General features: G+C 42.7%; 1 protein-coding gene across 1 annotated transcript in view; it reads left to right on the top strand.

Annotated features, from left to right (window-relative positions):
* The first annotated feature begins 4,410 nt into the window (after positions 1-4,410).
* Positions 4,411-13,794, top strand: part of LOC126354769 (UPF0489 protein C5orf22 homolog) — a 1,899,147-nt gene continuing 1,889,763 nt past the window's right edge. The window contains exon 1 of the mRNA XM_050004662.1: positions 4,411-4,469. The gene's annotated coding sequence lies outside the window, so the exon portion shown is untranslated. The remainder of the gene's footprint in view (positions 4,470-13,794) is intronic.

Genomic DNA, 13,794 nt, shown 5'->3' with positions numbered 1-13,794 from the left:
TTGTGTCTAAGCGTCTTTGATAAAGATTCTTGACTGACTCTTGTTCTAGTGAGTAGACTTTATATACCTCGCTTGATTGTTCTGGGGATTTTTTACGTGTTTTATGCCATCTCTTCTTTAGGGAAACTTTTACTTGTAGCAAGGAGTGTTCTGTGTTACGTCGTACCTTCTATATACACGCACATCCTGAAACAGAGTAGCTGTTTTTTGGTTTGCTACAAAGTAGTCAATTTTGGTTCTAAATCCTCTGACGGACCATGTATATTTGTGTATGTCTTTGTGTTTAAAGAAAGAGATTAATATTCTGAAGTTGTTGAAAGCTGCAAAATCTCTTAACATGGTTCCACTGCTGTTGACTGTAGTCTCTCTAGCATACCCAACCATGTTATCTATTCTTTCCCTTACTATTCTTGCATTGTACTCTCCGCCAATTACAATAAAGTCATCCCTGTCTATCCCATCTAGTGTTTCCTGTAGATCTTCATAGAACGTCTAGCTGTCCTTCGTTCTCCCTTCCTCTGGGGCATACAATGCTATACAGGTTAGCTATCCTCTATAAATCTTACATATTATACTGAATATCCGCTCGCTTATCCAAGCATAGCTTATCAATCTTTTTATCCATTTTTTATTTATTATTATGGCAACCCCAGCCTGTGTTCTTTAGCTTTATTCTACTCCACTCTACATCATATTATAATTTCCTATATCTTTAGCTCCTTTCATTTTCTTTTTAGTTTCTGTGGTAAATGCTATATCTCAACTCCCCTCTTCTAATATTTTATGTAGCTCTCCTTCCTTCGTCGATATCCCTCTGACGTTCGATGTTATTAAGTTAACATGTTCCGCTATGCAAAAATGTTTTTCCTTTTCTGGTTCGTCGTGTGGTTGTACGTCCGGATTTCCCTGTGCAGCTTGCTAGTAACGTTTTATTTCACCTGGTCGCCTTACGGGGGCTGAGCAGGTGTAGTTGGATAGTGAGGCTGACCAAGGCCTTCCCACGTGCTTGATTTTGTTGCTATGGTTTACTCCCCTAAGGAAGCTGGCCGCTCTACGCCTCTGGAGCCATCCCTGCCCTGTGTTGTGGGACACACTTTATCTGGCTCCTATGTCAAGGCCTGTCCGACTTGGGTGGCCCTGCTGGTATCTACGCTAACGTCGCCATAGCCCTTGACTTCATCGAAGCACGCAAACTCACCAGCCCCGCTAAGGCGGTGTCCCCTTCGAGGGGACACAATCCCAGTCCGATCGTCGAGATTTCGGTTTTACTGTTTTCCAAAAATGAATTAGAACAAGTTCCGGGATGATTCATTTGACAATTACACGGCCGATTTTCGCCCATCTCCCTGTATTATCAGAGGTTACGTACCCTTCTTTAGTGGAAGGGCAATTAGTGATATCATCAATGAAGAAACTGACAGTTTGTGAACAAAGTTTGGTGTGACAACTTGCTGTGTGTTTATGACTTTTGTCAGCAAGCAAGCAATCCGAACTGCTGATATAATGTTTCTGCGTCTCTCATCAAGTTAAAACAGATTAAACCCTAAAAATAAGATCTGAAATAATTTTGCTGGAACCCAAGAGATGCGTAATGGCCTCCAGTTCAGACTCGTCACGCTAGTCATAGGAAATGAGTTTCTAAAAATCACAAACTCCGTTGTACAATACACCCTCCTCCAGCTTTCTGGTTATGTGCCACTCTCTCTCTCTCTCTCCTCCTCCTCAGTCTTGTCTGTCGACACGAGTGTTATATTTCGGAAATAAAGTTCCCAATATGGCGCTGCCCGTGTTTAATCAGTATCTTAGGAGCATAAACTGCTACAGGAAAAAACATCTAGGATAAACAATCAGTGTAAGATCGTCTGTTGCCTGCAGCAACGGCGGTGACGATTGGCGCGATCGAAACAAAAGACAGCCGGGCTGCCCGCTGGGAACATCTGCTGCCTCCCAGCCCAGCTGCCCGCGCCAGGACCACCGCAACCTTCTCGAACGGCTCCTCCAAACTGTCGGACAACCTGAAAAGTGAAAAGTGTGTAGAAACTAACGCTTGAACGAAAATCAAGAATCGACCCCTGATTAGCATCAACAGTTCCAGTTTTGCTGCAACAGTTGTAACTGACTAATGCAAACTGAGAGGGGCTACGTTTGGGCATCGCAGGATATCTCGTACAGATTTACAGACTAAATTTTTATTACCTCGTCAGAGCGTGAACTCCACTATATGATTACATGATGTTCGGTACAGTTCGTTGCGGATATTGCGGATAGCGAAGGGCATACACGGAGCCAGAGAGTACCGTTGTTAATATGATATATTGTCTTCAGGAGGAGCAGCCATGATACCTAGACATAAATTTACAGTATTTTCGTTGAATCGCTTATGGCAAATGCCGACATTGTTGTTTCGAAAGCCAGTCTGGACAGGATAGAGATAGGTGGTGGAAATTTGCAGACTTGTTCTTGTTGCAAGCGAACGTTGAACCTAAGCTTCCTTCCTTCCTTCCTTCCTTCCTTCCATCCATTCTTCTTTCCTTCCCTAGTGAAGGATGAGATTACTAAGAGGTAGTGAACCCATTAACGTTATAATATAATATGAAATGAAAAGAACTGCTCGGCTTTCGATAAATGATTGATTGTTATGGGTTGCACATCGTATTAGTTGTAAGATGACCATATCCACTGAGACCTCAGATGTCACCTCATGTTTTTATTAATGCACAAGTGATTAAATTCCTTCATGCGTAAATGAATGTCTAAATTCTCCCCTGAACTTGGTTCACATGGCTCTGAGCACTATGGGACTTAACTTCTGAGGTCATCAGTTCCCTAGAACTTAGAACTACTTAAACCTAACTAACCTAAGGAAATTGCAACATCCACACCCGAGGCAGGATTCGAACCTGCGACCGTACCGGTCGTGCGGTTCCAGACTGTAGCGCCTAGAACCGCTCGGCCACTATGGCCGGCTCTCCCCTGAACTCAGTGCCTCTTTGATGTAGCTGTTTGATTATAAAAGTACCTTAAAAAGTATTTCACTTCTTTGACGAGCACTTGAAACGTGCATTTTTTGTTGCTTTAAACCTCTGCGTACTGTTACGTGATGACAGCGTGCGAGACAAGTAGTCATATCCGGGGATGGGGACGCTAATTGTGATCCTGGCGGTACGTCATGACGAGAGTGCGTGTACAGTATTGATAAAACTAAGATTTGGGACAGACTGTCTAGAGTGCACGAAAGACGTGAGTATTACAAGTAAAGTAATGAAACAAGTACATAAGGGAAGTCAAGGTGCGACGAAAATCTCCAATTTATTTAATCAATGTTGTGTAATCGGTCCTAGTTTTGTATATTAACCGTTGGTGCTGAAAAGCAAAGTGAAAAGTAATAATTTATAACTCCAAATGGCCGGTTGTGCGAGCCAGTTTATTTGAATGATTTTCCCCCCAAATTGTCACTGTGAAAGTAGCGACGCAAGCAAACAGGCTTCGCCTCCATGTTGTAGTTTAGACCACGTTATCAGCGTGCTCTGGAAACCATCTCTTCTAGCGTAGAATACGGATCACGACACACTTTTTAAAACAAAGACTATGCAGCTCAGTGCCTATGAGTAAATGTTGCACTTCGCAGGTCCTGTCACTAACATTTTCTTTCGCAGGGCGTAAACATTAATAGACAGTTCCTATACTACTGAGCAGAAATCATGAGTTATGCAGTTAATTAACTATGCACGAATTGCAATAACTACTTCATATCGCAGAACAACAATAGTAATATAACATGAACACGTCAGATTCTTCACCCCATTCTTGCCCACGTTAACACTTCATAGTTATATAATGAGCTATTCATTGTTATTGCTTTAGCCCCTCCCTTGAAATTATAATACATAATTTTATAACAAAAACTTATTTATGTAAATGCATTCTCGTAGTCTTTTACCTTAAATGGAGATTCATAAGCAGTGTGTTAAAAATGTTTGCCATACTGATATCACAGATAAATGTGCAACAATGATACAGTTCTGGAAAATAAATTTTGAGAAACTGGTGACATATATTGTCAATTTACAGAAACTCAATAATTCATACGTTCAAATGGCTCAAATGGCTCTGAGCACTATGGGACTTAACATCTGTGGTCATCAGTCCCATAGAACTTAGAATTACTTAAACCTAACTAACCTAAGGACGTCACACACGTCCTTGCCCGAGGCAGGATTCGAACCTGCGACCGTAGCAGTCGCGCGGTTCCAGACTGAGCGCCGAGAACCGCTAGACCACCGCGGCCGGCAGTTCATACGTACAAAGTATTTAAATATGTGGTTGGAGGACGTTTTACTGGAACAGAACATGGGAATAGTTATAATTTGATTAATTTTGTTTTCTTGCAGGTAAGACCAAGAGGTGGTGTACAGCAAGGGACCGAAGGCAAGCTGACCTGGATGGAATAGTGAGCAAGGAAGCAGCAGGTAAACTATATGTATTGCACGTTGGACTGAATATACAGATGTCAGGAGAGTAATTAAGTTTCCAAAGTATTGCTCCTAAGTGCGTTGGAGGGATACGCAATCCTTATCCAGGAGAGACATAGGAAAATTCCCCATTATTCACAAACATGGTTCCCACTTCAGACCTGTGACGGCAGAATAATAAAGAAACACTGTCTCATTATAACGTTTGCTCATGGAGACTAAAATAGCATAGTTAATTAAGTTAAAACTGTGTTTGAATAAAAATAATTTACCAGTGATGAGACAGAGAAGGTTAGAATAAAGGATTTTAACTGTGTCAGAGTGTAGATAAATGGTGTGTCAGGAAGTGTAAGGCTACTTCTGAGCTGGGAATCGGTGACCTTCTTTGGTGTTGTACGTCAGGACTGCCTCATGTGAAGCTGGCATTAGTCCTGCAACAGCAGTAACCAAGTCTGTATGGCAACATTCACATGCCAGGAGTTTCAACTCAATCGATCCATAGTATACAGAGTGTTAGACGTATAAATGCAGATCTTCTGATCGTTGGTATCTTAATATATACTAACTTCAATATGTTTGTTGTTTTTTCTCTGCATCAAACAGTCTTCCCACAAACACGTTACATAATTTACGACCTCATGTTTTTTGCATGGTCGTAACTTCACCACTAAGTGAACTACGCCTGTCGGTATACATTAAAGGTTTTGCATTCATGCATCCACACTTCAGCACCTGACCTTCTGCCCAGGGGAAAGTAAGCATTCATGGGTTGCTCTTGTCATATGTACTTGGAGGTACTACCCAACCTAAGAACATACTACTCCTAACAGCTATAATTATGAGTCTGCAAGTGAAATAAATACAGGTGTAATCTTGTTCAGTACACTGTTCTGTCACCAATAAAAATACTTGCACTTGCACCCATAACACCTTGCAGTATAACCATAGGTCTAATTTGCTGACATATGTCGGCTTAATTTCATCATTTTTGGAAGCCTGCAACCGTGTCTTCCATGATTTAAATAATTAAACAATGCACCAGTTACATATTTTTTCATGGTTACGCAATTCGTTTCGAGACTTTATTCTGTTATTAAGAGTCACTATCACATTGGCAGGTCTGTTTCATGTGATGTTTGAATGTGTTTTGTTGTACCCGTCTTGCATTGCAGTTGTCTATTTTTGGTTTTACTGCAATAAGAAGATAGCAAAATATAGTGGTTTTCATGTGCTATGTTATGAAATATTGTTATTTGATCTGTTCACTGACAAGTACGGTGTCTCCTTCACTGTGCAGAAATTCACACTCGCATTAATCTTTACTCATATTGTTTGTTTATGTGAAATCAAAATATGGTGCAAAGATATTACGTTAGTATGTACCAAGTTGTCACTCATAACTTCTATCGTAACACTGCTGAATATTTAAATTCTGTTTCATATTATTTTGTTGCAAATATTGCGTAGAATTATGAAGAATCAACACATTTATGCAATTGCTACAGTTATTATGCAGGGTTATTATGTGCCGTTGGAAGATAAACCACTCTGAGTGATGGAAAGCAATACACGTTGACAAAGATGAGTGCTTCGTGTCAGATGACTCTTGAATGATGTTACGTAACGTGTCATTAGAGAAAAAACCAATGAATTGTAATGCATGTACGTCAGTTGGCATTAAGTGAACGGTGCATTACTGAATGACAGGCTACACGTTTACCGAATACACCGAGTTGTTGCTCATGTATGGTGAAAGTGGAGGAAGTGGCCGGTAGCACAACGCCTGTATCACGAACGATTTCCGGGTCGCGCCCGTCCATTACGTCATTTTCTCAAGACTACAACAACGACTTCGGGAAACCGGCGCCTGCAATGCTAATAGGGCCGACTGTGATCCTGGCCGAACGGGCCGCAATGCTGACGTGGAAGGGGAAGTCCTCCAACTGCATGAACAGAACTCGTCGACAGGTACCCACAACGTCGCAGGTTCCGTTGATCTATCCCAGAGCAGCGTCTAGCGAGTTCTTCACGAACAGCAACTTCACCCGTACCACCTCCAGAGGGTGCAGGCAGTGCGTCCAGCTGAATCTGCGAAAAGTGCCGACTGCTGCGCATGGTTCCTACACCGCTGTGTCGACGTTCCAGACCTTCCTCGATTCATTCTTTTCACAGATAGGAAAACTCTCACACCACACTGCCTCCACAGTGGTCTGGTTGGCCTGTATATTCCACCAACCCGCCTAGCGGGTCACAGTTTGGCCTTACTGCAAGACGTATAGGTGCAGTATTTGGAGGATCTGCCATTGCATGTACGAATATGTCGAACCATTTAGTTCCAACCAGCCCACTTTGCTCGCGACGTCCGTCCACCACCACGAAACATTCGGCGACAGGTGGATAGGTCACGATGCACAGATTCGTTGGCCACCAGCAACGCCCGATCGAACACCCTTGGACTTTTTCTTGTGAAGTCACAAGGTGATCTCCTTGCCCGTGTAATGGCTGCAGCGGAGGTCATTCAGGACACTCCAGGACTTTCGGGCCGTGTGTTTCTGAACACTATTAGCAGGTACTATTAGTGCTCATGGTTGCTACTTCGAGCATATTTTGTAGTTCACGATGGTAAGACTTGGTTGAAGCACGTTGCATCGTATCTTTTGACGTTTCTTCAACGTCGTTATCTTCCAAACGGCGCATTTCCGGGTATGAATTTCCTACCAAGTATTGCTGTACTGAGTGCTCTCTGCAACACCTGTAACTCTGTAAGCCGGCCGGAGTGGCCGTGCGGTTCTAGGCGCTACAGTCTGGAACCGAGCGACCGTTGCTGTCGCATGGTCTAATCCTGCCTCGGGCACTGATGTGTGTGATAGGTTAGTTAGGTTTAAGTAGTTCTAAGTTCTAGGCGACTGATGACCTCAGAAGTTAAGTCGTATAGTGCTCAGAGCTATTTTTTTGTAACTGTATAACAGGAATTCAGAATCACCATACAGGGGAAACATTCGAAGAAATTAATCAATTCACTACCTAGGTTGTGACTGAGAATTTTGTCTCCTTGGTTTTTGTGTCCTGCTCCCCCATTAAATCCATTGTATGTTATTTCTGAAAATCAGTTTGCTCTGTTCGTTACCGTGACCCAAAGAGCCATAAAGAACGACGCCCAACCTGATGCCGATTTCTGTGGCTTCCGTAAGGTTTTCGCTACAGGAATGCTGTCGCGTAGTGAACATAAGACTGAAACTGTGTGCTGCATCCGGAACTGAACCGAGGACCTTTGCCTTCCGCGGGCAGTAGGGTACTTGCCCGCGAAAGGCAAAGTTTGAGATCGAGTTCCAGTCCGGCACACAGTTTTAATCTGCCTGGAAATTTCCTATCAGCCCATTCCACTGCAGAGGAGAAAATTCGCTGTGGAAACAGGATACATGTTTCCGGATTATCGCATCAGCTTTGTTAACTGGACTTCCAAGCAGATATAACTCGACGGTTCATTCTTAACCAGTCAAGGACATGGCATGTAAACATAAATTCATGAGTATGTTGAGGACGTTGCTATTCTTTGAATGTATGGTTCAAATGGCTCTGAGCACTATCGGACTTAACATCGGAGGTCATCAGTCCCCTAGAACTTTGAACTACTTAAACCTAACTAACGTAAGGCAATCACACACATCCATGCACGAGGCAGGATTCCAGCCGGCGACCGTAGCAGCAGCGCTGTTCCGGACTGAAGCGCCTAGGACGGCTCGGCCAGAACTGCCGGCTTGGAGTATAGAAATGGATTCGTGATAATGTCTGAGTCTCCTTAAGGCCGCTCGCTTATGATACTGATGTATATAGGAAAACTGATTGGCCAAAAAACCTTAGCGAAATTCGATGAGTCTTGCATAGAATCATCGCTTGGTGCAGGGATTGGCTATTAACTCCCAACGCAAATAAATGAAAAGTGTTGTGTATGAATGACAAGACCTGTTATTGTTCGATACAACTGACGACGATAAATCAGATAAATCACTGATAATAGTAATTGTAAAATACGTAAGAGAATCCATTCTGAGCGAGCTGATGTGGAACGATCACTTGGAATTAGTTGTAAGAAAATCTGGTGCAGGTTGAGCCTCACTGGGGTTAGTTCTTCCACGAAAGACAGTTTTCCGGCCGATTCCTGAGCACTGGTTGCTAGTCTGGAACCCTTGACAGGTAGAATTAACAAGGAGGTGCGACGCGTATCATGATGGATTCGTTCGGTAAATGCGAGAGCGTTAGGAAGGTGTTCAACAACCTCGATTGACGGACGCTGCAGTTACAGCCTGGAGGACGGCTGCCCAAGCTGTGTCCAGCGAGCAGATTTGGATGTTCCGTGAGTCTCCGAAACTTAAGGCAAGGGCGGGCACGATTGCTTCGAACTGCACGCAGCCGGTTCTCCGCCCGCCCATCTTAACATCTGCTATTTCTGTAATGACGTCTTCATCGATGGAAAAACGCTAACCTCCTTCCACTGACAGACGCTACAATGAGGCATTCCGGGTCACAGATATGTTTACTATAAATGTTCCGCATTATTCGCGAATGAAACAGAAAAAAAGGGAGAGGGAGGGGGTGCGAGAAGAACTGATTGTAGTATCATTTGTATCCATCGTCCATTCTGTAGGGTGCCTTGTGAAGTGCAGAGGTATGTACTCTTCTATTCAAAAGAAGCAGTGGATAAGATACACAGAAGCAGCCCCCAATCTTATAAGAAAAGTGGTACCGTTTTACTACCAAATGGATGCACCTTTACGGTTTAAAACGAGAAAAAAGAAGCCAAGAATTAGAAACGCTAGCATTCCTCTCCAGCAGAGAAAAATGCCCGTTTAGGAAGGCAAAGCTGAGGAAGTTTTTGATTACCACTGTTTTTACCTTACAGGCTCCGGATTAAACGGACGTAACAATTCTGCGTTATCAAAATATCGTGACAGTGCTACGCGAAGAGGTAGCAGATGCTCAGAACAACAGTAGGAGATGCTTCGAATTCTCAGTAACAAAGACTAGATTGTAAACTGTTAGTTTGTGCAATACATTCGTTAGACGATGCAGTTCTTTGTTTGCTGATTGTAAACACTTGTGTATATAAAGAACTTATTCGTCGCAGACATGTTGACAGCGGCACAGAATTTATTTATGTGCAAATACGAGATACGATGTGTCAAGCAATGCTTGAAAAGTACGTATTATCTGACGTGCACATCTAAATGTAGTGGTTTTCTGCAGAGAGAGTCTAATAAGTAGGCACATGATACGAATACCTCTTCTTCCGTTCTTCTGAGTGAGGTGGCGGTGAAAAGTCAGTCGGTTTCCTTCCCCTTCGTTCACCAATCCGGGACTGCGTAATGTCTAATTTTCTATCGTTTCTGATAAGCAATGCAATACTACTCGAGCATCCAAAAATTCCCAGTGTCTGCGAGATCAGTTTATATTTCGCCAAAGTAGTTTAGTAAAGATGCAACCTACTGGTGAAGTGAAACGAGTATCAAGAATAACTTGTGGTGTTCCCCCGCAGTCGTCATGTAACCACCTAGTCAAAGAGTTAGGCAGTTTTGCTGTATTGTCACAGTACATATATTCGGTAATGAAATTCATCATATATAATCCATCACAGTTTGAGAAAAACAGTGTTGTCAATACCTACAAAACTAGACAAAAAATGCCCCTTATTACCCATTATTAAAGCTGTCAGTGGCTCCGAAAGGCCCGCATCTCGTGGTCGTGCGGTAGCGTTCTCCCTTCCCACGCCCGGGTTCGATTCCCGGCGGGGTCAGGGATTTTCTCTGCCTCGTGATGGCTGGGTGTTGTGTGCTGTCCTTAAGTCAGTTAGGTTTAAGTAGTTCTAAGTTCTACGGGACTGATGACCATAGATGTTAAGTCCCGTAGTGCTCAGAGCCATTTGAACCATTTTTTGGCTCCGAAAGAAATTCAATATACAGCAAGACTAGTGTTTATTCATTCGCCCAATAACGTAAAACGCCTAACAATCTGAAATCTTAGAATCATTTCTGCGATTAACTCCTTCTGTTACGTGGAATAATTTCTATGTCAAGTCTGGTATCCTGAGTAAAAATTTGTTTTTAAGTGTATAGGACTAAGAAATACAAGAATCGTTCGACTGGTGTCTATGAAATGCAACAAACAAACTAACTAACCAATATTCGATAAAGTTATATCTTGTTTTGGCAGGAGGACACCTGATATGATGCCGATTCATATTATCTTAAATGCAGTGATGAAATGTTATGCAATGATATAGTATTAATATTACCCATGTTGCCTTTAGACATTCATGAAAATATTTTTTGAAAAATGTTGAAACCACTGTTATGTTCTCATGGAACGGACGATGCAATGAAAGGTTTTTTGTGGACCTAAATGCTATGACTGTGATAAGGTTGTGTGAATAGTCCTACGACACATTCCATCGCACAATAATGTCAGATTACCTAGAAACTGTGAATTGCTCTTTATCGTCGAAATGTACCACATATAATCTGAATTACAACCATTATCTGTGTTTACACCTGTTTACTCCTGTGGACCACTCTTTGCAAAATTTATTACTGGAGGTCATTACGTACCACTCTCCACAGCTGTCTTCACAGTATCGAGCTTTCGATTATAATACCACTTGCTTGCGTGAATTGCAGAAAAAAAAAAAAACATTGTACCTCATTCAATACTCGCTGCTCTGTAGCGTCGAAACGATTCTGACGAACTGACAGGCGCTGTCGATTTCGGCATAATGACACAACTTCGGGTAGGAATAGGACTTTTTCATTGTTACATCTCAAGTATTGACGGAGGAGTAACGACTCACGTGCAGCACACGATTGCCTGCCTCCTCGGAGAAACGCTCGTGGCGACGACGGAGTTAACTTCCTTGGAGAAGCGCGGTTCAAGGACGACAGACGAAACGCGCGCGGCGTGTAATTTGCAGCCATAACCGGCTCAACACTGCTGTTGTTAGGCAGCAGACTGGTATTTACTAGCACTTATGCCAAGTAGCAGCCAAGTGTGCATAATTTTGACGTATATGACTTATTTCGCAAGGTTTAACATTGTTTTAATTTTTCTCTAATGCTGAGCACTTCATGAAGGAAGGAGGGAGGGGAACTTCTGTAGTTACAACATTGGCTGACGATGAATTGAATGGTTAGTGTTATTTTCTTAATATTGTCTTGTAACAATTTTATGACTAGTTTATTTCAAACGGGTGCAGATGTGACATAGGTTTGGTAGACAGTCAACTTCAAGAGTTAGAAATTTTGGCACAACAAAGAAACCCTACATAACTCATTTTTCAGAACAGATGAGATCAAATTAAACAGGGCATTAGACCATAAGTGAAAGTTACACTTTCCACTTGTTAAGTTGGGACTGAAATTAGTTGTGCCAGATCTTCACATCACGAACTTATATCAGGATGCCTTCACCATCTAGCGTCCCTTTCCAATTATATGACTTGGGAATATTTCAATACGTGAGACACCTACGTGCCCAGAGACTATCAACGTTTTTGTAAACCTGTCGTAAAACTGCTGTCTGTGAACACATTCCAGTGTGGTGTCAGTCCTTCAGTGAACAGCGATTTCAACAAAATTTCGAGACTATATTCTTGCCGTTGTTATACGAACATCAATATCTTTCTGAAAAGCAGGCGAGGTAACATTTCATTTGTTTTACTATCTAAGAGACGAAATAGCTGATTTTTCTGAACAGTCCACCTGCCACTCTATACCATTACGATTATCACAGAGATCTACAAGTAAGCTGAAAGAAATCCTCATCGCTTAACATGTCCTACAATACATGCGTAAACTCTCTTAGATTCCATACGTTACGTAGTAAGTGTTGTTGGTTCAGGATTTTCTGCACGAACTGACCTCTAGATTATGTCATAAATGTTCAACGGGATTCATGTTGGGCGATATGGACTGCTAAATGATTCGTTCGATTGTCCAGAATGTTCTTCAAAGCAATCGCGAACAATTGTAGACTCGATGACGTGGCGCATTGTTATCTATAAAAATTCCATCATTCTTTGGGAACATGGAGTCAATGAGTGGCTGCAAATGGTCACAAGGCGCCGAACATAACCATTTCCAGTCAACGATCTGTTCAGCTGGACCAGAGGACCCAGTCCATCCCATGTGTACAGAGCCCACTCCACTATGGACTACCAACAGCTTGCACAATGCCCAATGGACAACACAGGTCTATGGTTTCACGGGATCTACGCCATACTCCAACCCTACCATCACCTCTTACCAACTGAAATCGGCACTCATCCGACAAAGGCCAAGGTTTTCCAGGCGTTAAGGGTCGAACAGATACGGTCACGATCAGAGGAGAGGCGCTGCAGGTCGTGTCGTGCTGTTAACAAAGGCACTCGCGTCGGTCGTCTGCTGCCATAGCTCATTAACGTCACGTTTCGCCGCACTGTATGTTTATCGTGCGTCTCACATTGATTTCTGCGGTTATTTCACGCAATGCCCAGTTCTAAGCAAAGAAGGGAAGGCAGAAAGGTGGAAGGAGTATATAGAAGGTTTATACAAGGGCGATGTACTTGAGGACAATATTATGGAAATAGAAGAGGATGTAGATGAAGACGAAATGGGAGATACGATACTGCGTGAAGAGTTTGACAGAGCACTGAAAGACCTGAGTCGAAACAAGGCCCCCGGAGTAGACAACATTCCATTAGAACTACTGACGGCCTTGGGAGAGCCAGTCATGACAAAACTCTACCAGCTGGTGAGCAAGATGTATGAGACAGGCGAAATACCCTCAGACTTCAAGAAGAATATAATAATTCCAATCCCAAAGAAAGCAGGTGCTGACAGTTGTGAAAATTACCGAACTGTCAGTTTAATAAGCCACGGCTGCAAAATACTAACGCGAATTCTTTACAGACGAATGGAAAAACTGGTAGATGCAGACCTCGGGGAGGATCAGTTTGGATTCCGTCGAAATGTTGGAACACGTGAGGCAATACTGACCTTACGACTTATCTTAGAAGAAAGATTAAGAAAAGGCAAACCTACGTTTCTAGCATTTGTAGACTTAGAGAAAGCTTTTGACAATGTTGACTGGAATACTCTTTTTCAAATTCTAAAGGTGGCAGGGGTAAAATACAGGGAGCGAAAGGCTATTTACAATTTGTACAGAAACCAGGTGGCAGTCATAAAAGTCGAGGGGCATGAAAGGGAAGCAGTGGTGGGGAAAGGAGTGAGACAGGGTTGTAGCCTCTCCCCGATGTTATTCAATCTGTATATTGAGCAAGCAGTAAAGGAAACAA

This window comes from Schistocerca gregaria, chromosome 3, assembly GCF_023897955.1.
Source record: "Schistocerca gregaria isolate iqSchGreg1 chromosome 3, iqSchGreg1.2, whole genome shotgun sequence".
Taxonomy (NCBI): Eukaryota; Metazoa; Arthropoda; class Insecta; order Orthoptera; family Acrididae; genus Schistocerca; species Schistocerca gregaria.
This window is presented reverse-complemented; position numbering and strand designations above follow the sequence as displayed.